At 39.9% G+C, this 27,367-nt stretch overlaps 1 protein-coding gene across 1 annotated transcript in view; it reads right to left on the bottom strand.

The window, feature by feature from the left end:
• The window catches only part of atxn1a (ataxin 1a), a 116,276-nt gene that overhangs the window by 32,126 nt on the left and 56,783 nt on the right, over positions 1 to 27,367 (bottom strand). Inside the window, exon 3 of the mRNA XM_066673808.1 lies at positions 6,258 to 6,367. The gene's annotated coding sequence lies outside the window, so the exon portion shown is untranslated. The remainder of the gene's footprint in view (positions 1 to 6,257; positions 6,368 to 27,367) is intronic.

Raw genomic sequence — 27,367 nt, 5'->3', positions numbered from 1 at the left:
TGACTCAGCATTCTGCCCTCTGACCCTGGAGTGGCCTACTGAAGGTCAGTGTCACCTTCCACACACAGAACAGCTCCTCACCCGCAGGCATTGTTTGCAGGGATAATACAGTGCCTAATTGGTTTTCTAAGAACCAACAAGGGCTCAGAATCATCAGAGCTCAAGATCCAATGACAGAGCAAAATGTGTCTGACGTTCGCTGAAATATGAGACATTTCAAGGGACTTGAAGAATGACAATTTATGTATTTATGTAGAGTTCTTAGGGTTCTTTAGCACATCTCTTATACATCTGTGGTTAAGAAGTGTTTGTTTTGGGTGGAAAATATATTTAATTAAGCGGATTGAACCTCTTATTTGGATTAAAAAGGGAATTGTCCATTGTTCATTCATTCATTATCTGTAACAGCTTATCCAGTTCATGGCCGCGGTGGGTGCGGAGCCCCTGGAGGAGACGCCAGTCCTTCACAGGGCAAATTATCCATTGTGAATACATGAAATATAGATTTAGTCATTTATGCTTTGTATAGAATCAGGCTAAATTTATGAACACTAGTGTTCCATTTGGAATTACTGTTCAGAAGATTAGGATTTAAGTTTCAGTATAATCAAAGAAATATAAAATGATTTTGAAGCTAGAAAGCAATACAGATAAATACAGGATGTACATATATTACAGGACTGGAACTAAGGATTCTCTAGCTGTGCACTGTTTTATGGTTGTGTACTGTATAGCGAGAAAAATACATGGTTAAACACCATGGTTAATAAGTGACAGGAAATATAAACACATCCTTTAGTTTTGAGCATTCCTGATGATGTGTAACTGCAAAGGTGTAAATGTTTGTAAAACCTCAGAGCTTCACGCCTAACAGCCACCTGATGGAAAGCATTAAGTCTATTTTAATAGTTTTTATTCCTTCAGCCTGAGCACATGTGAGGGAAGCTGAAGGTGAGTTTTTCCAATAGTGCAATGCCACATCAGTCTAAAGCTAAAATGGCTAGCCAGGTTTGCCCAGACTTCAGAGGAAATTCCAGTTCTCTGATGTGCTCTGGGTGGTCCACTCCACAGGGGAAGAGAAGGGCCGGAGCTGAAAAATACAGGATGATTCACAGATCCTTCCTTTCTGAGAAACGCGTACTCTAAACTGCAGCTTTTACAATGAAAGAGATGAAAGAAAGACATGAAGGCAATGTGAAAGAAGGTGTAGGAGTGAGAGTAGGTGTAGAGCCCTGGAAAGTACACTGTTGGCATTTAGAAAATGATACAAAATATGAATGTGCGATAATTGCTTTAAATATTTTTGTGTCCTTTTTCTAAAACTTTTACTCCCACTTTAATTGAAAATGGAAATGCTGCTCAAGGAACTGCTTTCAGTTTTGAATGTGCCACTTAAAACATTAAAAGGCCTATTGTAAACGAGTTCTCATACTCTGGGATGTTTTATAAAATCTTTACTGTGTATAATCAGCCACGAGATCAGCTGAAGAAAATAAAACTGATTGTATCACTATAATTGCACCTGTCAATGTGTGAGATATAATCAGCATCAAATGAAGAATAACTTCCTGAAGTTGAGGTTGAGGTTATTATCTACTAAAACTAGGAAGGGCAACTGGTAAACAAGCGAGAGGGCCGTAGGGAGCCAAGGCTCATTGTTAGATCCCACAGAATAGCTACCATAGCTCAGTAATCTAAAGGCATTTTCACAACTGTAGTTTGTTTGCTCTGGTCTGAATCAATATGCATCACAACAAACCACAAGAAACTATGTGAATGTTCTCTCTGATTATTGTCAGACCTGTCTAGGGCAGGAGTGAGAAAGTAAATACATGAAGAAGGTCCTGACTAGTGCATAATTCTGTGCAATGGGCATGGGCATGAGGCAGAGATAGGATTTCTTCATTGCTTTAGGAATTATTTGGACAATACACCAAATTAAACTACATCTGCATGTTGCTGAATGCACTTTGAGGGTATACCTTAAAAATGCTGCACTGCTCCACACTTTGGAAAGAATGTGCTGCCTTCACATTACTAAACATTGGGAATGTTCAACAGAAGGGGAGCAGGGTGGTTTCCTACCCTCCTCCAAAAGTTACATAGTGTAGTTTCTGTAGTGCTGAGCCCAGAGTAGCAAAAACAGGGGCTCTATTCACCCTACTGCAGGTCAGTGGCGCATCACAGTTATTTTGAAGCTGTTATTTTAAGTTAAAATCGTTCCTTTAAAACAAATCTGTTGTCTCTAAAAAACTGGTTCATAGTTAACACATTCAAGATTCAATATCACTATGTACAACCTGCTTTAAATGTAAATAATACACAGCTTAAACATAATTGTGGACTACTAATACATTAATGATATATATTTTTTCTAAAATAAGAGTGAGCTTTACCACCTGTTTGTAAAGCACAATGAACTGCTACCTTAATGAACAGGGTCTATAAATAAAATTATTATTATCATAAGTTATCATTATTATATTGGAAATATATTACATGTATATGTATATATAATTGTTGTCAGGATAAAAACTAGTAACAGTAAGGAAGGTCTTGAATAGGTCCTCTGTATTTGGGCTACAGCTGTAGTTATGTTCTCAGTACAGAGTTCATGCCTTTCATTTAACTGTCTGCTTTCTCTGAATTTCAGCCAATCTCTGCCAATAACTCAACAGTTTAGCACAGCCATCTTTTCTGACCTCCTTTCAATACTCCAGGACTGCTTGCAAACAGTTCCAGTTAATCAGGGCGAGGTGCTAAAGGAAAGTGTTTATGACATAGACGTGTGCAGGCTGGCTTTGGTAACACTGGGTACAACAGGAACACTGACGTAGCAACCTACTCCAGGAGAACACCAGTCTGCAGCCTGAGTACTAGGGATGCCAGGTCCTGGCAGGATGTACTGTCAGAAGCTATCCCAAAATGTCCCAATGTAACCCAAAATCAAAACTAGATTTCAGGGAAAATTGAATGTCTATGGGAAAACTATGATCTCAAAATATGGTGTCTAGCTTGCTATTTTTCACTATTGTGGTTCTCCACAATAGCTATGTGACAACTGGCATGAACCTACATAGATATTAACAACATGTTGTTCCAAGAAGTATCACAGTGATCCCATTAAAATAGACTATTACTGGTAAGTTATTATAAAGGTTTTACGAGGGTTAACGTCATTTGACATTAAATATTTTATGTACATTTATGTCACAAAATCTTCCCTGTAGTAAAATATTAATTTGTACATTCTGGTTTAAATGTAAATATTCTGTCTATTTCTAAATGAGCCAAGAAACCTTTCTTTTAACCTTTTTCTGAACCAGCCAAATTTGGAATCAACACCATGAACCCAGCTGACTATACACAATAGGTGTCTGCTTTACTACCTGAGTATTGTGTGTGTGTGTGTGCTGGCCTTGTGTAAAAAAAAGACAGTAAAACAGCAAAACATTGCACTCTCACTATCTCTCTCTCTCTCTCACTATCTCTCTCTCTCTCTCTCTCTCTCTCTCTCTAGAAAGCCCTTCTCTGAGAGCAGTGAGCAGGCGCATAACTTTAAGTGGTGAAGGAGAGAACGAGTGAGGCACAATGGAATGCCTCTACTCCATCTGCCAAGAACACTTTTCCCATGCAGCATAGAGCCAAGACTTCCCTCAGCCAGCCAAGAATAGCACCGCTGTCCTAACACACTCACCAAGGCCTAGACACACACACACACACATCCCTAATGTCTGGAGTAACAGGGCCCTTAAACGGCTATGAGGTGCTTTCCATAAGCTATAAATGAAAGGCTTACATTTTAAAAAAGCAGGTGGGCAGAGCAGACAACCAGAAAAAAGATCAGTTTCATTGGAGATGATGTGATTTATGAGTTAACAGATGGTTTGCTGAAAGTTGTCTTACGGCCAGTGCAATTGAACTTAAAAGTTCCAGTCATAAGTTTTCTCCCAAGATTTGCTGTGAGTTACAAAATAGGGGTTAATGTAAACACATAGCTGAGATTTAGTGGGGGCAGTATTAGAATGGGAGCCAAAAATATGAAATCATGAAGACACAATACGTATCATGATTTTATTTATTTTTTTATTTTCAGGTGAGCAAAACTGGAACACTTCATTAAGATGGAAGAGAAACATCTAATAAATAACAAAAAGAATATTAAAGTTTGAATATTAAATTAATTTAGTAAAGAGAAATCAGAGCAACTGGTAAAACAAAAAAAACACAAATGTTTTCCCATTAATATGCAGTATTTGCAGTTTTCATACTGTATCTGGAAATAACTTGTCTCTCAAGGCTATTCATGAAAGGATTTTTCTAGTAATAAGTTGCCGGTTTGGAGATATTAGATGTTTATGTTTACAACATCTGTATCTTTTCCCTAAATCTGACATTGTTATGATCCATCAGGTTGTCCAGAGTCCTGGAAGTACAGATGATACACAAGACATACACAGAATCCAGTATTGGGATATTCCGTGTGATTTTTCACAATAAAAACAACATAGCCATGTTGTTCATATCTGCTGCAGTAACATTGCTGTTTGTGTTCTCTCTGTGAAAATCTCCGGGGTCAATCACAGTTATTACTGATTGGAGCTTACAGATTACAACATTTCAATCTATTTCTGGTCTGAAATGTAACTCACTCTACTCCAGAAACACGCACAAGCTAGCATAAAACAAAGATCCAAATCCCTGCCTCTCACAAAAGGAACAAAGCAATAAATATCCAATCACTAGGCCAAAGTGGAAAGAAATTACACATAAATATGATTGGCGCATTGTGAAAAATAAAAAACCTTGAATTTATTCAGACATTTCAACATCAGAGAAAATGTCCAGGGAGGAACAAAATAATGATTAATTAACTGTACATCACATTCTGAGGCCAGCTGTTTTTCTTGAAGTGGAGTTGCTCTTTTCTGTACTCAGTGCCTGACTGCACTGACATCATGTATCTCTACTAATCTGATATCAGTAGCAATAGACACCACACTCAAACCCAACCTAGAATCCTAAAGAACACAGCGGTACATAACCTCACCAGATCTGCCCTTGTCAACGCACCCTAAAAGCTCACACACAAAATGAGCAGTAGGGGGCAGCCTTGTGATTCTCTGCCCACAACCAATCAACTCTCAGCCCACAGAAAAAGAAGTCATACAACCGTGCACAATTAATCACACAACTCTCCAACAATGATCTAACGAAACACTGTGTCTGTTTGACATATACTGGACCATTTTATCAGGGCAGATATAATCTCCTCATCAGCTGAGAGAGAAACTGGCAAATAAACGTGTACAGAAATAGCCTATAAAAATAACATTTCTTTCTGTGTTATTATGCTGAAGACCTGCTGAATAAGAAACAAAAGCCTTCATAAATGTCCAGCTCTTTATAGCTGTTATGCCATAAATAAAATGATAAAATGACCTCAGTGACTGACTTACATCACCAGCATAAAAATATACAAACCATTTGCATGATTCATGGGATGCTCCTTTAAAAGATGTAGTAAAAGAGTTACAAAATAAGGCTGTAATGGATGCAAGCTATATGGGGAAAGTAAATTCTGGGCATATATGCATGGAGGCATAGAGTAACAAACCAGATTTGGATTTCACCAGTGACATTATTGGTTAACAGGACACTGATATGGAGCTAGCACCAAGAGGTTCACAAACACAGGCTATGAATCAGTGCTCTGTGTTCTCATGTACTGTGTATGAATCATAAAAGGCGCATTTTTCCTTGCCTCAGGAAGAAAAAGGCTGGATTTTCCTAGAGGTGTTTTGTGAAAGTGCTGTGGACACTGTTTATGGGCGCTCAGTGATGTTTTGTAAACAATAGCTCTGTTGCTAGGCAGACTCTTTCTTCTCCACCAATAAGAGCTCTCCATGGAAGGGCACTGCTGTTAGCACGCTTATTAGCAAGTGTGAATCCTACAGCAGCTCACAGAAGTAGCTTTAACCAAATCATGTAGCGCTAATGTTAAGCGAACCACATCCATACATAATAAACACCTACACATACACGTTAGCAAAAATCACACTTTTTTTTTTAGGTAAAATTACTCCTTAACTAGCTGCTGTCATTTTGTAACATAATCTGATTTGTTCTGATTTATGTGTTAAGCCACAGGGACTTAAAACATCAGTGGGCGGGAACAGAACAACCATTACAGCTGTCAAAGACAAACAGATTCGATGTGACAGAGATGTGTTTGTGTTTCCTAAATCCTAACATACCTCATTCAGTCCAGCTTCTGTGTTCTCCCTCCAGGTTGTCAGTGTGTGGAGAAGCCCATGGGGGTCCTTACAATCCAACACAGCACAAGTTTTCAGATTTGCAGCTTTGCCTGTAGACACACACACATATTTCTTTTTATATTTTGTCAGGTGATGCAACTTTACATGCATAAATATTCTCTCTCTCTCACACACACACACACACATAAACATACACACAAAATTCCTGTCATATATGTGGGTTACTAAATGGTTTCAGGGGCGGCACTATGGCACAGCAGGTAGGGACCTGGAGGTTGTGGGTTCAAGTCCTGCTCCGGGTGTATGTCTGTGAGGAGTTTGGTGTGTTCTCCCCGTGTTCGTGTGGGTTTTCTCCGGGTGCTCCGGTTTCCTCCCACGGTCCAAAAACACACATTGGTAGGTGGATTAGCTACTCAAAAGTGTCCGTAGGTGTGAATGTGTGAGTGTGTCGCTCTGTGAAGTGTGTGTTCCCGCCTTGCTCCTAGTGATTCCAGGTAGGCTCCGGACCCACAGTGACCCTGAATTGGATAAGCGGTTTCAGACAATGAATGAATGAATGAATAAATGGTTTCAATCAGTGGTTATGTGATTTTAGTTTTCTTTTTACACCCCCCCTCCAACCACCACCATAAATAATATAGTCAGTCCTTAAATTTTAATAAAGAATTCAGTAATACTAACATTGAAATCAATACATTTTTTTCCATTGTACATTGTAAAAAAAATGTAATATGTTGCTTAATGAAAACCACTATAAAGCCGAGCCCATTATGCTCCAGTTAAGGCATGTTATCTCTATATTTAATCATGTTTTGAGATAAAAAGTGCAGGAAAACAAACTCACATATATACACAGATCCACAAATAATAAGCACATTTATTCACTGACACAGAGCCAGCTGCCGATGCAATGCCTACAAATGGTACTTTGAATTCCTATCAGTGCCCTTAGGCAGGGTGCTAAGCAGGCAGAGAGACATGATCAACATGAGCTCACATCAAACAGGCTGGGCTCAGAATACATTCCAAGACACACAGATGTACACCAGAGATTTGGTAGCACATACTTTCTGACACTGACTCTGATACTTTCGATAAGTCTCTCATCTTTTCAGGCACTGTTTGGATCAGAGAACATGGTAGTGACACAGTAACCTGATGGTATTGCGCTACTCTGGGACCAGCCCCTAATTCTGCCTATAAGCCTATAATAAGCTTTTTCAAGTTAATCTCACCTCAGAATTTCCTCAAACAAATTGTATTTAAAATTAAATAAATAAATAAATAAAAAAAGATGAATGAAAAGATGTCACAAGCTCTAATTTACCTGTAATTCAGCAATACCCTGACCAAAAATGTAATGTATATGATTTTCCTCTCACCCACAGATCTAGTCAATCAGCCAAGAAATGACTGGTATTTGACATTTGCTGCTTTATGTCTTGAACTGGAACTACAAGTAATGGAAACTTACGTCCACATCATCACACAAACCATGTGGAGTAGTTAAGTAGACTCAGATACTTGTTAATGTGATTTTTGACAATGTATGACACACTGATCAACAGGAATGCAATGAACTAGAAACTGTGGGTGGATGCTGCTATCCAATGTTAAACCTAAACAGTTATATAAATATAAAATGGTACAACATTATGGATAAAGATATCACAGCAGCTTACAATTGTAATCACAATACAAATGGTAGGGCAGTGTCTTGCCCAAGGGCTCTTTTCTATTACAGAATTATGTTTGTGCATGAGCTGGGAGTCAAATGCTAATCTGCTGCCTTGAAGGCAGTATTATTACACTCTATATGTATGTATATCTTAAAGCACAGAGCAGGCGGCATGACCTTCTGTCCATGCCATGAAACCAGCCCACAGCTGGTCTCAGTATTCTGGAGGAGTATGGACAGAGCTCAGATTGAAGACTGGAGCAGAGCAGGCAGTGTGCAGAAGCCAATGCAGCCTCTATATCCCACATCTCTGGGGCACTGTGAGAGAGACAAACTGTTGCTTTCAGAGGCCTGGATAAGATCAATACAGGTCCCTTACATGAACAGAGCTTGTGTAAAACTCCCAGTGAAACAGGAAGGGGGTTGATTCCATATGTCATGTATCACACGGAGAGAGGGGGAGATAAGAAAAGGAAGAGAAAGAGAAAAGGTGAAAGCAATTACCAAGTTTAAAAGCCCATAATATACATATTTCTGTTTAAATTTTATTTTCTTCACCTTCCATCAGCATTTTTCCCCATAGTGAAAATGTTTTCTGAGTTTTAACTATTTCACTGGGCACCAGTGGATGTGGAAAATACTGTTAACTTATAGTATTATTTTCATACCATCCTACTAACCCTATCAGCTAGCTCCGGAAACATTTGACACTGAATGAGTAGTAATCTCTAATTAATGTTTAACATTAACATTATTATTTGATATTTTTTGTAATTTGGTGTAATTTGAAAATGGCATTTGTTCTGAATATCATTTTAAAACTTCATAACGAAAGTACTGGTACAAATGATTCAGAATCACAAACAAACCACATTCATTTCCATCAGCTCTGAATTCAAAGTCAAGAGGGAATTTTACTTCTCTTGTAAATGTATCATTTTGGAAAAACAAAGTTGTGTCCTCATGGAAATTAAATGCAAATGATCTACAGCAGTACATGCATCATTTTATTGGAAGCATAATTAAAGTAATCTGTTATGAAAGTGATAGGATGGGGACTCTATGTGTTTGTGGAAGTGAAAATCATTAGGCCTTCATTTACAGATCATCGGAAAACCAATCCTGACATTGTGGCATTCATTCCCGAAAAGCTGTGGCACTGTTTGGTCACCAACACTGCAGACAAGTTCAACCAGGTCCCAGTAATTTGAAGAAAGAAATTCTATTTCCTGTTCCCATCCTTTTAAAAGAGACCTGAGTAAACGGAGCCTGACTCTGGTCTTAATGTTCTGTGAAACCAGGCATGGCACTAAAAGAACAGACAATGCCTAAACGCCCTCTGAATTCCTTGAAAGTTTCCTCTGTGCTGAGCTGTAGCTGAGGCCATAAGCAGTAAACAGAACCAGTATAAACTTGCTCATTTGTTAGGTTCTGAGGTTCAGTCTGCCACTTTTACTTTGCCTTTGTCTTGAATGCCACTGCTCTGAAAGCTACTCTTAGCTGCTGGAGGCCACTCACAGAGGCACTTCTCCATGGAGTAAACACATTTCAATAACTGTGACTATTCAATGGTTTACTTCAGAAGTTTAAAGTGAGGATCAGTGCATGCAGAGCCAAATTCCACCTAAAATTGATTCACATTGGAGATACAGAATAATGACAGTTCTCTCAGGAGCTTTATGTTTAAAACATTATTTCAAATTCTGTTTCATTAAAAAAGGCAATCTTTCACAGGGCAATCTTCACTACCTTAACTCCACCATTATGACCAACATGCAGGCTATGAGGTGATATGCATTTCAATTATAGAAATAGGGTATTTTATTCTCACACTATCAGACTGAGAGGGTGAGGTCTAACATACACGTCCTCCATAACACGCAGCATTAAAGGGCATCTTAACACATTTGGAAGTGAGCACCAACTGCTTATTCTTATATCAGTGAACACATGGCTGCATCATTCTGAGTGATGAGGTAGAAGGAGGGCTTTACTACCAAGAATGAAGTCTGCCCACAGTTTTTCTGTCTGGGATTCAAGGACCAAAATGGCTTTGCCATTGCTAGCAATCAAACTCACAATTTTCTGATGACAGGTCATAGATGTGCCACACGGAGTCCTCCCTTATAAGCCATTCTGACCCGTTTAATACAATACAGCTATGTTGCTATATCTCACTTATGTTTTGGAATTATTTTATTAATGTTTTGGAACATATTGTTCAACAAACTGTACAATTGTTTTTTGGCATAATTTGAAAACACCCCATTTTATGAAGGTTTAATGATGTATGGATCAATACAAATGCTTCAGATTTGCTTGGAATAATTTTTATACCTATATCAATTTACAACTGTAAAGATATAGCAGCGTCCCCTCCAGGGAGTATTCCCGCCTTGCGCCCGATGATTCCAGGTAGGCTCTGGACCCCCCGCGACCCTAAATTGGATAAGCGGTTACAGATAATGGATGGATGGATGGATGGAAGATATAGCAGCAAATTTATCGACTTCAAAATAACTTCACTTCTTGAGAAAGTATTTTGGGGAAAGTTCCAGTTCTGTCTGATCTGCTCAGCAACAGAACATGCCACAGTGTGCACTCTGGAGAGTTGCTGTGTACGTGTAGTCTGTGCTGGATTTCTGCTGGTTTCTGCAGGTTTGGTGTGGAATCCTAGTGGCCAGCCCTGCGTTCCCTCATAATAAGCGTCTGATTTCAGCTGGCCTGAGCCTCATGTGTTCCAGGCCTGACGGATCGTCTGACAGATGGCCTGGGCAGGAAAATGCCCAACTCTCTGCTTTCTTATCCTTAGGAATTCAACTCCAACTGGCCAGGCCACAGTAACATAACTCAGAAAAGTCCACAATACCTCAGGCCTGCCCTGCTTCAGATTCCAGACTGCAGATGTCCCGGAGCACACGTTTAGAATGCAGACAGTTGTGTTACTTGAGGAGCCACGAGACTGGAGTAAAGACTTTTATGGTACAGATTTGGTTCCGATTTATGAGCCGACCTGGGGCTCGAGGTGTAATTGAAAATGGAAGTGACATTGAAAAAGGCTCCATATAAAGCACAAGCATTCTCCCCCTGTCCCACTCTTCATCCAAATTGCACTATCAGCGTAAATGAAATAGAGCACTGCTGGACATCGCCACGTCACTAAACTACAAATCCTGCTAATGTGACCCAGTCCTCACAAAGAGACACAAACAAACACTAACACTAAAAGCTATCATTCTAGATGCTTTCGTTTATATTTTAAAAACCAAGTATAAAGCATCAATAACAATTTTAATCATTTAATCATCTCAAAAAACACTGCCATTTTAGAATCTCTTGCCATTTTAATAATTGCTGTTATCAAATTCATTAATAGTACTCACAAGTGTCCCTAGGTATGTCTGTGTGTGTGTGTGTATGTGTGTGTGTTGCGCTGTGAAGGACAGACGCCCCTTCCGGGGCGTGTCCTTGACTTGCAGCCAGTGAACCTTTAAACAATAAAATTGAACCTTTAAACAATAACAATATAAGGATATTTTTAAATTAACATTTCAAGTATAAATAGCACATGGTGGACATCTCATTTTGTCATATTATTATTTATATAAATCATTTTCATATACTTTACATGCCATCATATTAAATATATATAATAATATTTTCATATTATTTTTTTTTCATTATTTAGCACCTCTAAATTTGATCAGCAGGTTTCAATTGCATTATTCCAGCAGTACTGAAAAGGAAAGCTAGTAGGGCCTGATATGACACACATCACACACAAACACATTACTCAAACACACATACACACACACTTTCAAGCAGCCTTCAATCTTTATTAGAGCAGTGTAAATATGTCAGCACTCCTGCACACCTGTGTGCCTGTGTGTAGGTGTGTGTGTGTGTGTGTGTATGAAGAGTGGTGACAGGCTGAGAGCTGGACCTGATGCCTGTCAGCCGCACGTACACACATCGCTCATCACACACTCAGCCAGCAGAGCACAGTGGAGGACTGAGAAAACACTCACACTCACGTTCAACTGTGCACACATGGCTTTTTATCATCCCCAAAGACATGCATGAAACAAAAGAGCTTTTGGAGCAGCTGCAAATGAATACAAGGCCTCTCTGCATTCTGGTACAAAGCAGGGAACTGTGTTTTCTGAAGTGATGAAGAACCATTCAATATCTTAGGGATGCGTGGGAAATAATATTTGTGGTACACAATTTATAATCCAATATTCATTTCTAACCTAACAACTGCTATCTTGGCAGATGGCCATCAAATTCCTATAGAAATTTTACGACATCCTGTGTGGAGTTCTCCAGAAGAACAGACGAGGTACCTGCTGAAACAAGCTCAAAAAGCTAATACTGTTTCAGAAGAAATCTTGTATGAGCAGGTGCCCAAAAACATTTGGTTATATAGTGGATGAAAAAGGCAACAGAGGAATGGATTTACCTGCAGTGAATTATTATATACTTTTATCAGTCAGAGAGAGAGAGAGAGAGAGACCTAACAAACATAAGAATGTATACTATGCTGTGTTACGTGCTACAGTCATCACAACATTGATGTACAGCTGGCTCTATTGTATATTTTTTCCAGCTATTGTCTAAATAGGAACAGCTTTTTGTCCCCATTCTTTATTGTGAATACATTAAAGGGCCCAGAGGGAGTTTGCATACTTCTGCACTGAGCCAAAACACAAGCACCACTAATGACGTCACACACATTCCAGACACAGAGCAGTTTTCATCTACACATTACTTTATGCTTTCATGTGAAAGCGCCATTCACCATCTCACAGTGTAAACAACAATGATAATATTCACATATTCCTTTGACAAAAAGGTCCTTAAGTTAACAGATAGTTTGAGGAATTAGTTATGTTTACCTTCAAAGCCAGTACACACACACACACACACTTTTTGAGGCTGGTCCATGTTTACAAAGTGAGTGCTTCCTTAGAAAAGTACAGAAAATATACAGTTTTAGTGGGAATCCACTTGTAGAAAAGTAGAATTCCTGGAATGAAGACTGAAGAAATTATATTCCTACAACTGTCCTGGGAGAGTCAACAACAAGCCACTAAACATGACTGTAAATTACTAAAATTACTATAAATCTTTATTTATTAATATAAATACCCAATGCCAAAAAAATCTGCCTTGCTGATACAGTATACAGCAGAGACACATTCAGCTCTTTTGGTGAGTTATAGTTATAGTTGTTATCATCTGTAGGAGTGTTGATAAGTCATTCCAGAGGTCCTCTAGCTCTGTTAAGAACAATTTAGACAGGGTGATTTTCCATGCTTGCTGAAATCTTTAAGCTGGTGTCAGCATATGTCCATATAAAATGTTCCCCTTAATGGACCTACAATATAATTCCAGCAGTAAGACAAAATCAATTCCATAGCTGAGAGACAGAGGGATGAGAATGCACAGTGATAGAAGGAGAGAAAGGGGAAGGCTGACTGTAAAAGCCATTTATTTAGCCATTATTTATGGAGGAAAGGCATTTAAAAGGAAAGAATGCTTAAATGAGTTCTAAAATGTATCTGAAATTAAAAAGTAGAGCACCTGCTTCACTAATGGATACAACTTCCGTCCGTTCACTTTAGCTGTTTAACTCTGGCAAAATGCAATTCGATGGAAATATTTTGCTTGGCCAGTGAAAAAGTTTCATTAAAGTGCATAGCCCTGGCTGGGTCTGTTCTAACATCTGCTGTCTAAGGCTGCAGACAAAACAAGAGCTTCAAAACAAAGCAAGAAACCCATCAACCACACTGAAATAAAAGTATGGAAAAATCTCAGACGCTGTGGTGATACCCTAAACAGTACATCAGAGTGCACTTAATTAGCACCATATTTTTACCATGTTATATTTTAATGGCATTTTGCAATGGTTTTACAATGATTTCCCTTTCAATGCTTTTCCTATTTCTGGAGCCTACTCGGAATCACTGGGGGCAAGGTGGGGACACACCCTGGAGGGGGTGCCAGTCTTTCACAGGGCAACACACTCATACATTCACCTACACCTATGGACACTTTTGAGTCACCAATCAACTTACCACTGTGTGTTTTTGGACCGTGCGAGGAAGCCGGAGCACCTGGAGGAAACTCAGATAAGTGGAGAACACACCTAACTCCTCACAATAACCCAGAGCGGGACTCAGACCCCCAACCCCAGATCTCTGGATCTCTGGTGACAGTGACACTACCTGCTGAGCCACCGTGCTGCCCTATTTATTTTCCATCCATCCATCCATCCATCCATTATCTTTAACCCTTATCCAGTTCAGGGACACGGTGGGTCCAGAGCCTACCTGGAATCATTGGGCGCAAGGCGAGAATTCACCCTGGAGGGGGCGCCAGTCCTTCACAGGGCAACACACACATTCCCACATTCACTCACACACTCACACCTACGGTCACTTTTGAGTTGCCAATCCACCTACCAACATGTGTTTTTAAACTGTGGGAGGAAACCGGAGCACCTCACACCTATTTATTTTCCATTTATAACAAATTATGAAAACAAAAATATATTTTTTAATCATTAAGAGAGAATGTAGTGTACCTTCAGGGAACACTTTGAGGGTACATTTACACTGCTTCTGTGTGTCTTTGTTTGTTTGTTTTATTTCTTGACAATGTGCAATCAAATGATAAAACAACATGAAGTTTGACATAAGAAAATGAATGGTCACACTAACCCTCCACTGAACAACCTCAGAAAGGAGAAGCCACAGAAGAAGAAGAAAGAGAAAGAGAAAGAGAAAGAGAGTGAGAGAGAGAAAGAGAAAGAGAGAAAGAGTTTGGAGTTTGTGTGAGTGGGGTGGGGGTGGGAGCTTACTTGCAGGATAAGTAAGACAATCACAGTGAAATAGAGACTATAGCTAAAGTGACAGAGACAGAAAGGAACTCACTCCTCCACATTGTGTTCACCCAGTATTTCCATGTAATTCCTGTTGGATCCCATATGTTATGTTTGACCACTTTTTAGAAGAAAAACATTGACCTCCAACACACGCAGCTGTCGAACCAGGTTTCAGTCACTTGTTAAAAATGGCATCTCTCTGCCAGCGCTCTTTACTGAAGGAGTCACTACAAAGTTGCATCACACAAAGGAAATACTTTTTAAATGTCTGTTGCTAACTTTAAATATAAAATATGAAATGTTCTATTACATGCTTTAAACATTCTTGTTTAATCAAGAGTGGTAATAACATATGAATGTGCACCAGCATGAGTTTAGAGCTCATATACTTTAGTAGGAAAAAAATACATACATTAATCATTATTAATGACTATATAATTAGATAATTAGAGTGCTGTATTGTGTCCACATTGTGCAGACGTAGTTAAGAAATATACACATTCTATAATACTACACAAGACAAAGACGTTCTGTAATGACACAGGCATGATCAACCAATTACTCTAGTGCAGCATAGAGGGCTGCTGCAGCTGCCATGTGTGATACAGTAAACATGTGTGTGATTTGATTTTAATGAATTCTGACTGGTTTTACTGTTTCTTCTTCAGACAGATGGTTACAAACCGACACAAGTCCTATCCTCTCTCTAAAGAAAAACACATGACAGAGAGGCTCAGAGAAACCTGCTTTTGTTCTTTTATGCACATTAGAGGTTCTCCTTTCATCTCCTAAAGCCCAATATATCTCTCCCTGTCCGTCTCTCTTTCCTACACACACACATACACAGAGTGAGTGAGCATGCCCACTAGCTCAATCCACTCAAGGTCAGAGCCGTGTGTGTGTGTGTGTGTGTGTGTGAGTGAGAGAGAAAGAGAAAGAGTGAGTGTGCGTGTGAATGAGGGAGTGGCAGTGGATGACATCATTACTACTCGAGTGCTGTACACCAGATCAATAGATGAGTGGTTGTGGGCGGGGCCATGAGCTCATGTTCTCAGCCAGAACCTAATGACTGTAGACTGCCAGTTTGTGTGTGTGTGTCTAACCTACATGAAAATATTCCTAACTTGGCAAACTACTAACTTAATTCAAAAACTACATTCAGCTTCACTGTATATATGCATATATGTTTTCAAGCCCTGAAATTGTATAAAAACTAGTGTGTGTGTGTGTGTGTGTGTGTGTGTGAGAGAGACTGCACATGTGCTACATAAGGGGGGAAACTCCATTAAACAGCAAAACACATACACAGAGCCCAAACAACAAGCTAAACAACTTGCATTCCTCCTCTTCATTTATCTCCTGTGTTTAAGCTCTGTATCTGAGCAGTGAGTCAGCCATGCTTTTAATGATGAAAAACAACTTCCCACAGCCATTCATGTACTGAGGGATGCTACACATTTCCTCTGCGATATCAGAGCTCATTCATTCCCTCACTCGCCTCTTAGACTGACTCTAACGTCTCTAACATAGCTCTGTTTACATTCACAGCATAACATCTTATACAACGTCTTCCTCTGTAAAACCACTACTTCCAAAAGATAGTTTCCAGCACATCTTAGTTGTTAAAAGTCATTTTGGTGAAATATAATGCAGTCAAAGCTTTAAAAGGAACATTAAATATGTAGTAAATTTTACTTTAAAAATACAGCTTTTAAACCATTGACCTGTAATAAGGAAAATAAAGATAGCAAATCTTACCTAGTGTTCCTTTAATCACATTACGGTTCCTATCATTACTGCTGTAAAGAAACAATCCCAGCTCAGTAGGTGTCTCTAGAATGGCTCATTTCAAATCAAAACCACACTGTATCTTAACGGTATAAGGGGGCAGTATTTAAAATCCCCTCCTGTCACCATGCACACTGTAATCATAATATGTAGCAATGCAATTAAAGTACTGTATTATTTTGTCCATATCTTACAGCACTGGAGCAATTTTAGCAAATAAATCAAAGCAAGGTCAGTCTGGTCAGTGGCAATCTCAAACCTATCATTCAGCTGCCAATTACTATTCAATCCCTCCACTCAGTTCCTCTACAACACAAAGGTGAAACAAGAGGTGAAATAGAGGATACCTCATACTCTAACACACTTTCTCTCTCTCTCTCCTAAATAGCTATCTAAATCTTTCCACCCACTCAGGGCAGGTGAACTGGACGGGTGTCAGCTCCATTCTGGCCTGGGCTGTACTAGCTTGCTCTCTATCTCTCTCCCTCTCTCTTCTCTTTGTGCCTCTGTGAGCAGGCTGATGCAGTGATAACAAGTGTCCTTGCTTAATTTCTCCAGCCTGTGCTAACGTATCAGCCAAGACAAAAGCAGCAGTAAGCAGATAGCACTGCCTCTCTCAGGTTACCACAATGTACTGAAACAACCTCTCTCTCTCTCTCTCTCTCTCTCTCTCTCTCTCTCTCTCTCTCTCTCTCTCTCTCTCTCTCTCTCTCTCTCTCTCTCTCTCTCTCTCTCTCTCTCTCTCTCTCTCTCTCTCTCTCTCTCTCTCTCTCTCTCTCTCTCTCTCTCTCTCTCTCTCTCTCTCTCTCTCTCTCTCTCTCTCTCTCTCTCTCTCTCTCTCTCTCACACACACACACACACACACACACACACACACACAGACCTCAAAAGGTTCAACTCCCGTTCTAGCTCTGGCTTGACTGACACCATTATCCACCAATCATACAAACCCATTCACACACTGGGTGTATGTTACTCTCCAGCATTGTTATAAAGCGTCCCTTTTCTTTCCAGCAGGTTGAGGATCGGCTTACTGCCCACTGTGAAAGAGCTCTGCTGAACACAGCATTAAAGGGCCCATACCACAGAAACACTTTTTTTGTACCAAGAGGACAAAGTATATTAACAGTTTCAAAATATACACCGCACACAACGTGTGTCAGCACTATGTCGAATGAGTGGACTCAGCTACTAAAATGTCACACAAATGCACAAGGTCACTCTGTCCAATGCCAAGTGTGCACTGGAGGTGTGTAAAGCCACCAAGCATTGAGGTGTGGAACTCCATCCAATACATTCAGCATGGTCTGGATTGGTGTCTGAGATTCAGAGTTAATCTTCCAACATCAGTACCTAATGATTATATGGCTGAATAAAATCTAATCAAACTGTTATAGCAAGTCAATTAAGTCTTTTCTGGAATATAAACCCACTCAAGCTTTATAAGTATACATCACTACAAAAAATGTCCTAACAAAAAGGGATCCTCAGGTGGTAAGTTTTTTTGAGGGGGAGGGGCTAACTTTAAAAACAATGGAATGGCAAACATAAACCTAGAAGACAACACCATAATCACGGAAGACAGGTAGTATGCACATCAACAAAGACTCAGTGATAGAAGCAGACAGAAGGACAGACACAGACAGAGAAACATAAAGAGACTGAAAAAGAGAGAGAAAGAGAAAAGAGTCTTTCTGCACATTGCCCAGCTTTTCAAAGCCCAAGAACAGCCTGCAGTATCTCCTGAAAACGCACATGGGACCGTTGTTCCCCAGAACCCCCGCTGAGAAACAAGCCAGAAAACAGACAGTGTCGGCTTTCTGCTTTCAGACAAGAACAAAAAAAAAATCTACAATATGAAAGGTTTCCATTTATAATTGATGCAGTGCAAGAGAAGCGCAAAGATTATAAATATTCAGCACCGACACCTAGTTTGAATATCCCTGAGATTTTAAAAGAAAGTTGCCTTGACTTTGCTCTTCACACATCTCTGTGCAAAGGAGGAAAATAAAGCACAGGAATACAGCATTTATACTTTCCACAGGCAGATGGCGCTGTTCCTCAGCTTACGCTGTCATTCTGAATAATGTGGGGACAGTGGGAAAAACAGTCAGCTAAAGAGTGTAAGGCTGGTTTGAGGTTAGTAGTTTCAACATTAAAAACACGAGGTCACCTCAGTGCAAAGAGCAAAATCAACAGGGCTTCTTAATTCATGCTGCTTTGCAACATTTCTACACTGGTCCATGCTAATTTGTAAATGCTACACTGGTCCATGCTAATTTGTAAACATCTTTTATCATTTGTGAATTCAGCTACTTTAAGGTGCACATATTCTTATTGTATTTTATCTATAGAAAAATAAGAATCCACTAAGCTATTGAGCAGTGGAGCATTTTTATTAGGGTTCAAATGGGTAGAACCATATTTTTTTCCCACTGATGTTATAAATCATACATACATATATGTTCCAAAATTTACTGTAAAGCCCAGAGTAGAAGCTGTTACTGCAGCAAAGCAGGGGTAAGTGTTAGGTCAGCAGATGTCCAGAAACCTTTGGCACTATAGTGTAGACTATATGAGACCAGCAGACTTTGCTAAATTGTTCATCTGGACGTTTCACAGAGCAAAGCTAATTCACATTATACTTGGTAATTATTCTCATGGACTTGGACAAACATGGTGACCCAGGTTAGTGGGCTCACCGAACACAAGGTGTGAACAGAAGCTGAACAGTCTGAAAAGGTCACAGCACTTTACCAAGGGAGACCAACTGGCATGTGATTGTGGCATTTGGGCTGGCTGTCATGCGGCCTCTTAGAAAACCCTCTCCAAATGCAGTCATGCTCCGGCGGTGCTTTTACACTCGACCATCACTAGAGCCGAGGCTGTCAGACACTCACCTGTGAGGCGTTTACAGTGTGACCTCACCACTGAAACAGCAAGTTGCTTAGTAACACTTAGCCACAAAGATCTGGCCTGCATGGATACAGAGAGTCTGGCTGTTTTGCGGTGGTCAAGCACGAGTAGATGGAAAATGTAATTAAGAAGCCAATGGCCTCAGTGTGCAAACGAATACTCCACACAAACATGTTGAGGTGGATCATAGAAGTGGCATGATGTGGAGGGGGGGGGGGGGGGGGGGTAAACAGTCTAAACAGCTGTACACTGCTAACAGCTTCAACAATGTGTGGTTAAATAACAAGTAAAGGATTTATAATGTGAAAACTATATAAAAATGTCAAAAACGTTGAAAAAATGGGTTATGCTATACACAACCCACACTGATTTTTCTTTCTTTATCCCCCTAAGGTCACACTTAAAATACTAGTGACTGCAACATTTGGTCTCTTTTTGTTGGAGATCAAACCAATCTGTGTTAGAGCTCTGTACAATCAAGACAAATAATCAGAAGCTAAATCGAATCCTGAACCCAGAATTGAATATAGTTCTGAAACTCAGCATGTGTGTATTGTTAAACAACAATAGACCAAATATTTAAAAGTGACACTTTTACAAGGTGAACCAAGGGCGTCTCACAGCCCAGAGCTGTTAGGAGAACAGACAGTCGGGCATAAAAAGATTGCTTACATTAGAGGGCATGGTTGCTTGGCGAAGTCTCAACCATTATTTGAGAGATTTCCTTGGTGACCTAATGTAATCTCATGCCTTATTACCCCTCTCTGCTAAACGCTCTCACGCTCGCACTTGTTAGCCCAGAGACGGAAAGTAGAGGCGAAAGTCTGCCTGTGAACAAACTAAGTAAAGTGCGGTATGAATCTTCGACAAATGTCACGGGCAATCCCCTCGTATCGGGATGTGGGTGAAGCAGCAGACCTGCTGTAGCTGTGAGACCTGGAGGGCCTGTGTCTTGCACAGTTAAATCTGGCAGTTAATGAGTTGAATCAGGAGGCTTTGAGCCAGAAAACCACCAAACAGTGCAGCTCAGTACACATACTGACTTGGCTAAAGTGATATTTCAAATGAAAGGTTGCAGTATGATTTCCTTGATGATTCTTACATTATTACAAGTATTTTGTATTAAAATTGAGGCACCAGAATGAACATGAAAACGAAACCAACATTAAGAACACACTCAGATGAAGGACAAAAAACATAAATAAGCTGTTAGTAAGTACCTAGCTGAAACACTACTTACTACATTTAAAAAACTCGTACACAATAAATGCTACAGTCTATGCAACAAAATCCAACAACCAAATTTGGACAATCTGATCCATTATTTTTAAATATTATTTTTCTTGCTGTAGTTTGTGTATTTTTATCTTTTCATCCTGTTGTTTTGCTGGGTACAGAACCCCTTGTAAGCGTCACAGCAGCCTATCAGTGGTAGAGTTTCAAAACCTGATAAACTGTCTAGACCTTGGCCTTTTCTCATTATAACTTTAAACCCTGATGGTAAAGCCGGAACTCTCTTTTCTTTCTTTCCTTGCATGTAAACTGCTGAGTAGAAAATAAAGCTGTGGTCTGATGTGTGTGAGGTGCACAAGTGTGTGTGTGTGTGTGTGTGTCGCTTTAAGAGACGTGCGCAGTTCATTGAGGCAGCCACACACTGGGTGTCTATTTATAACCTCTTTGGTTGAGGTCTCCATTACATTTGCATGGGAGCCGCACACTCACACCCCACTTGCTCCTCATTTACATACGCCGGCTGGTTTGCACAAAGCCCTTCCTGCTGCGGCTTACCATTCAAATGGCTTTCTGTGTATGTGTGTGTATGTGTGTGTGTACATGCACAGTGGGAGGGGAAAAACATAAAGCATGTGAGTGTGTGGCTGTCACTATGCTCTGTCCTCTGTTAGCACTCACGTACGTGTGTGTTTGTGTGTGTGTGTGTGTGTGTAGAAGCCATTTAGCAGGACTGTGTGTACTCTAGCAAAGCAAGCCTGGCCGTATGTGTGTGTGATGAGTCACTGCCTGACACAGCAGGAGGATTAATTACACTCACTGAGTCTCTGTGTATTTGTGTGTGTGTGTGTGTGTGTGTGTGTGTGTGTGTTTTCACAACCTTCAGCGTGTACATGCATATATTAAAGTTAGCATGAGTATCAGTGTCCATGTTTAAGTAAAAGAGTTCAGTTGTGCCAGTTTGAGGAGTGTATCAGGTGCACCTCTCTGTTCTCAGTGCACTGGACAGTCTCTCTCCAGTCTCTCTGTCCAGTCTGCCCAGAAAAATGGGCAAATCTCCAGGCAAGCTCAAGAACAACAGATCCACCTTCAGAAAAGCTTCTCCTCATCTATCTGCAACTCCCCCCTCACCTCCTTAAGGGTGAGATGATTGTTACTAAAATTAAATATCTCTGAACCATGATTAGGTTTTGACCATCACTGTGCTATATTCTTAAAGTCGTAAATATAACACATCAGCAATTCTTCCAATAATTAATCTTTACTAAATAAATAACAAAAATAAAAACTTCTTTAACAGTATCAGAGCTCTGACTACTTCAGGTAGCATGCTTTTGAGAACTGATTATTAAACATGGTTTATCAATATGAATTATTATTTACCAGTTGTTTAAAAAGATTTATTTTTAATTAAATGCTGGAAAATGAAAAAAGGTGACATTTGGGGACAGGATCATTCACGTGTGTTCTAGGACACTGGGATAATATCAGGCTTAAAATATTATTTTGCAATAACACTTTTACCAAAACTGCAAAGGATTTTAAACATATTATTACTCAAATAAATATATTATAACTGAAAATACTTATTTATTATGACCAACTTCATTGTAGGCATTATGAATATTGCCGCTCTGTATGGGCACAACTACAGAACTTAGCGCTAATGCCTATCTTTAATCTCCTTTTCCCCTGCCCGACTCATAGCACACACATTCCCACAGTGAACTCAAATGACCATCAGCATGACTCAGAACCAGCAAATGGTGTCTGAGCAGCCTATTTGTGTCATTATTTTTATTCAATTTAGAGTGTGGCTGGACATGATCCAGGCTAACTTGAGCATGGACACAAGATATGAACACCCAGTGTATCTCAAACTCCCTCAACTCCCTTCAAACGCACTGTGTAAAAGCTAATGCATTTTCTCTTGCACATTAAGAGGAGTCTGTAATATACACCCATAATGTACTATAGACCCTTTTTAAATACACAAACTGGCTTTTAGTTCTTCACTACGCTTAAGTGGAGACCCTGCCACTAGCCAAAATGCATTTCATGTGAGAAGGTCATTAGCAGCCTTGCCCATTAATGTGGCCCAATCCTTTTGCTCGATACTATTTGCAATCCAATCAACCTTGACCAAGCCCAAACCCCAGGCTCAATTCACAATGTGGCCCGGGGCAGTTTATCACAGCAGCTTGTCTCCAGTCAACTTGTCTGGTTTAGAGCTGTCGATAGGGCTTTGCATATATCGTGCTTAGCATTTTTACTGGACCATAGAGAGGGGCTCCAATGGAGAAAAATACAAAGAGTATGGGGTGTCAAATGAGAGTCCAGAGGGCTGAGTAAACCCCCACCTGTTTCCCATGCACATTTTTCCATTACATTCTTCCACACACACACACACTGAAACTCACACATCACACACACACACAAATATTCAGTAGTCACTTACTGTAAGCTGTGATAAATGTAGGTGTTTGTGAATCTCTGTCTGTATTAATCTCTACGCCCCTGGACCTAACTCTCATCTGCTAATAATTTGAATCGGTTAGTGGTTTTCCAAAACAATGAAGAAAATGTTCACGCATTTCAGTGGAGTTCGATTAGCAGTCATCTAATACGTCTCAGTAGCCTTTGGGGAGAGAGAGGAATGAATGACTGGAGAAGGAATGTGGCTTTAAAGAGACAGTTCAGTGAAAAATCACAATTATACTTCCACCTGCCAATGCATATTTACATGCATATTCATGGCATTAAGCAGATATTCCACCCTCTACAGTGTCTTACAGTTTGAATCCATTTACAAAGGCAGGAGTGTATCAATGATTGCAAATGACATCACTGTGTATAGCAGCCTCCATATTGGGTTAGAACTCTTCATTCAAAACTCAAACAAAATCTTTGATATTTAAATTGTTTTATTTTTTCGTTCAACATTTTAGTCCTTAGTTAGATGTCAAAGAAATATAAATATGGATTCCTGATCCATTTTTTCATGTGACATTTTTAACAGAGCCCTGTTTGCCTGTGTCAATCAGTAGACACAATCAGGGAGGTCGGCCTGCATCCCGAATAGCACCATACTTCCTACATAGTACAATATCTCCAAAAATGTATTCAACTCTCAGAGAGTGCAGTAAAACAAAACACAAGTTAAATAAGATGCTAACTGAAGCTTGTGAATGATTCATGTAAGAGTATCTCACTCAGATTTGGACGGGAAAGCAGAGAAACACATTTTGACGTGCTAGGAATTTTCCTTCAGATCTTATGACAAAAATGCTAATGTGTCTTTTTTCTCGTCATTATGCAACATGATGGGATCCCTTACACCCCTGATGTAAAGAAGACTTCGGCTTCTGTGCTTCTGAGCTCAAGGAGTGGAGCTGTGTATGAGATACATTAATCCATCTGCAATTCATTCACATTAGTGCTGCACTATGAGACCAGACAATTGGCCCCCAATATGGCACCCATCCCATAAAAAAATAAAAAAATAAAATCACATGACTGCAACAAATGGATAGCATTGGAGGTCTTGCCCAAGGACACTTACCAGTAAAGTGTAGTTTTTCTGGTTTAAGTGGGAAACTGAAGCTCAGTCTTCCATGTGGAAAGCAGTAGTATTTCTAAATTTACTATAAAATCCAATCTGTTTGGTCTGATATGTTTAGTCTCTGATGTTTGGTATAAATCATCTGCATAAAATCAAAGACTACATAAATCATCAAAAGTTGCCCTCCAACAATGTTAAGTAATTGGAAACACCCCAATGCAAAAGCTTGAGTGCATGTGGCCTGCAAATGTTTTTTTCTGAGAATAAGTACACAGAACCTGCAAATAATATGAAGCTGAGAGGTTTGAAACTGGGCAGTATTTGAATGTGAGACCTCATAGGAAATGCTTGGATGGCTTCTGGAGATGGCATTGGTGGGGCCAACAGGGGGTGCTGTCACTGTGATCTGTTTTAGGAAAGCCTGTTAATTTCCCTTTTAAATGGTGCCACATTTGTAAGGAACATGCATTTATGGGATGAGCAGCAGAGCTGAGTATGTGAGTTGCGCCCATGAAACATTTGCCAAATCCTCTCTGCCAATGCCAAACAGATTATTTTGTGTGATGGTGTAGGGCGGCATCTCCCTCACTGGAAAAACAAAGCTTGTTATCATTGGAGGCAATCTCAATACAGAGAGATATCAAGATGAAATTCTGCAACCAGTGGCAAGCCCACATCTCCACAGTCTGGGACCAAACTCGATTCTCCAAAATGACAAAGCTTGACCCCACAGAGCGGGGTTTATCAGAGACTACCTCTAGAATTTGGGAGTGGAGAGGATGGAATGGCCTGCCAGCAGTCCTTACCTGAACCCCATTGAACACTTGTGGGATCAGCTTGTTCGTGCTGTTTGTGCCAGAGTGACCAACACAACCACGTTGGCTGACTGACAAATGCTGGCTGAAGAATGGGATGCTATTCTACAGCAGTGTGTGACCAGGTTGGTGACCAGCATAAGGAGGAGGTGCCAGGCTGTTGTGTCTGTGTATGGTTCTTCTACACGCTACTACTGTTAAATTGCCAATATGTCTTGTTTCTTCAAACTTCAATCATCCAGTCCACCAAACAGCAAACGAGTCAATGGCAGAATAAGCCGTTTGGCATTGGCAGAGAGAATTTGGCAAATTTTTCATGTGCGCAACTCACATACTCAGCTCTGCTGCTCATCCCATAAATGCATGTTCCTTAACAGGCTTTACCAATGGTATAAAATTTATTGCCAAAAAGCATTATTACAACAAATAATCTACCCAACACCAATTTCCTTACTTCCTGTGCTATGTTAACTGCACTCAGATGAAAATTTTACAAATGAGATTTTGCACAGAATATTCCTGTAAGGGAAGTTTATGAGGCGGGGTGAAGGCGAGACATAATGACTTAGTCCTGCATGTTACATTCACTTTATTTGTGAAAGATTAGAGCTGTCCAAGAGCATGACAAACGACCCTGAGCACAAAGCACCAATCAGAGCAGTTAATCCACTTTGGGCAGGAGTAGGATGGGTTTGGGTGAGGGAGAAAATTACATGTGTCATTGCTAATGGAGCAGCACCTCAGATAATACATCTGCATTACTGTTAGATCTACACATCACAGACACACAGTCAAGGGCTATTCACTCTCAGACAGTGGAAACTGCTCTCAACATACCCACACACAAACTATATGTGTGTGTGTGTGTGTGTGCACGTGTGTGTGTGTGTGTGTGTGTGTAAATGGGTATATATAATAATGATGACATATAAATATATACATATGATGGTCACTGTCCAAAGAATAACACGTTCTTAAATTTCAAAAGGAGCTAATGTAAAATATATTCAATCTGTCTAGTCTATCTCTCTTGCTGTAATAACTGGGCATTGCATCTCTTGGTCTGTCTGTGTCTCTCTTTCTTGTCAATCATTTCCAGGACTGTGTTCTGTGACAAGAGAGTGAAATACAACTATTTATTATGTTTGATATACACCAAAGGGCCACAGTGTTTAGGAACTGCAGCTCGGAAAAGATAAGCAAATCAAGCGTGAAGATGCAATCAAATGCTCATGCATGAAATAGAAACTTGAGTTTTTCTCTTCTGCAGCCTCTGTGGGGAGCAGTTCAGAAAATATATGGAGGTGGTGGCATTCCTCACAGGTGCCCACAATTTCAAAATGAGACGATGATTATCTACTCTGATTCAGTTTGATTGTGTTTCCCTGGAATCCTACAATATCAGGACATTTTTTGTTCTGGAAAAACTAGAAATAAGCTGTGAGTGTGTACAGGAAACAAATGAAGCACTTGTATGCAAATTATATACTCACATGCACTGAAGTCTATAAGCACAAGCACGCACTCACACACACACACACACACACACACACTGTTTGCACTGATGTGCTGCTGGATGTTCAGTGCTGCAGAAAGTCCAGTGCAGCAATGAACCTGCCACACTCCCACGCTCTATGATACAAACCTGCTAACTGCAGCCACACACACACACACACACACACACAGAGAGAGAAAGAGGCATGCAGGCATGTGTTTGTGTGAAAGAATTCATTTGTGTGTGTGTGATTTATGAGTGAGATTTCATGCTTGTTGGTTAGTAAGTGTGTGAGTGTGTTTCACTGTTGTTTTTTGTGCATGTGTGAAAGATTTAATGAATGTGTGCATGTGTGAATGCACGTGTGTGTGTGTGTGTGTGTGTGTAAGACAGAAAGAGAGATTCAGTATTTTTTATTGTTTTTGTTATTTTGTTGAGCATGTGAAAAAGATTTTATGAACTTGTGAAGGCCTGTGTCCTGTTATGGTTAACCAAATAACCGCAGTAACAGCCAGTGACAACACATTGTATTTATTTACTAATTTATTCCATGCAAATGAAGCAAAAAAAACTAGTATCCTTACTTAGAAACATAGCTGAACTTATATATATGAACTATAATCCTGCTGCATGACATTTCCTGTACACAGCTGTTGAGCTAAACTGGATGAATGCACTCAGAGCTGCATGTCGACATTGCACATCCTTCGTATATG

Source organism: Hoplias malabaricus, chromosome 6 (genome assembly GCF_029633855.1).
Source record: "Hoplias malabaricus isolate fHopMal1 chromosome 6, fHopMal1.hap1, whole genome shotgun sequence".
NCBI lineage: Eukaryota > Metazoa > Chordata > Actinopteri > Characiformes > Erythrinidae > Hoplias > Hoplias malabaricus.
The sequence above is the reverse complement of the archived record's forward strand: the minus strand, read 5'-3'. Positions and strand labels throughout refer to the sequence as shown.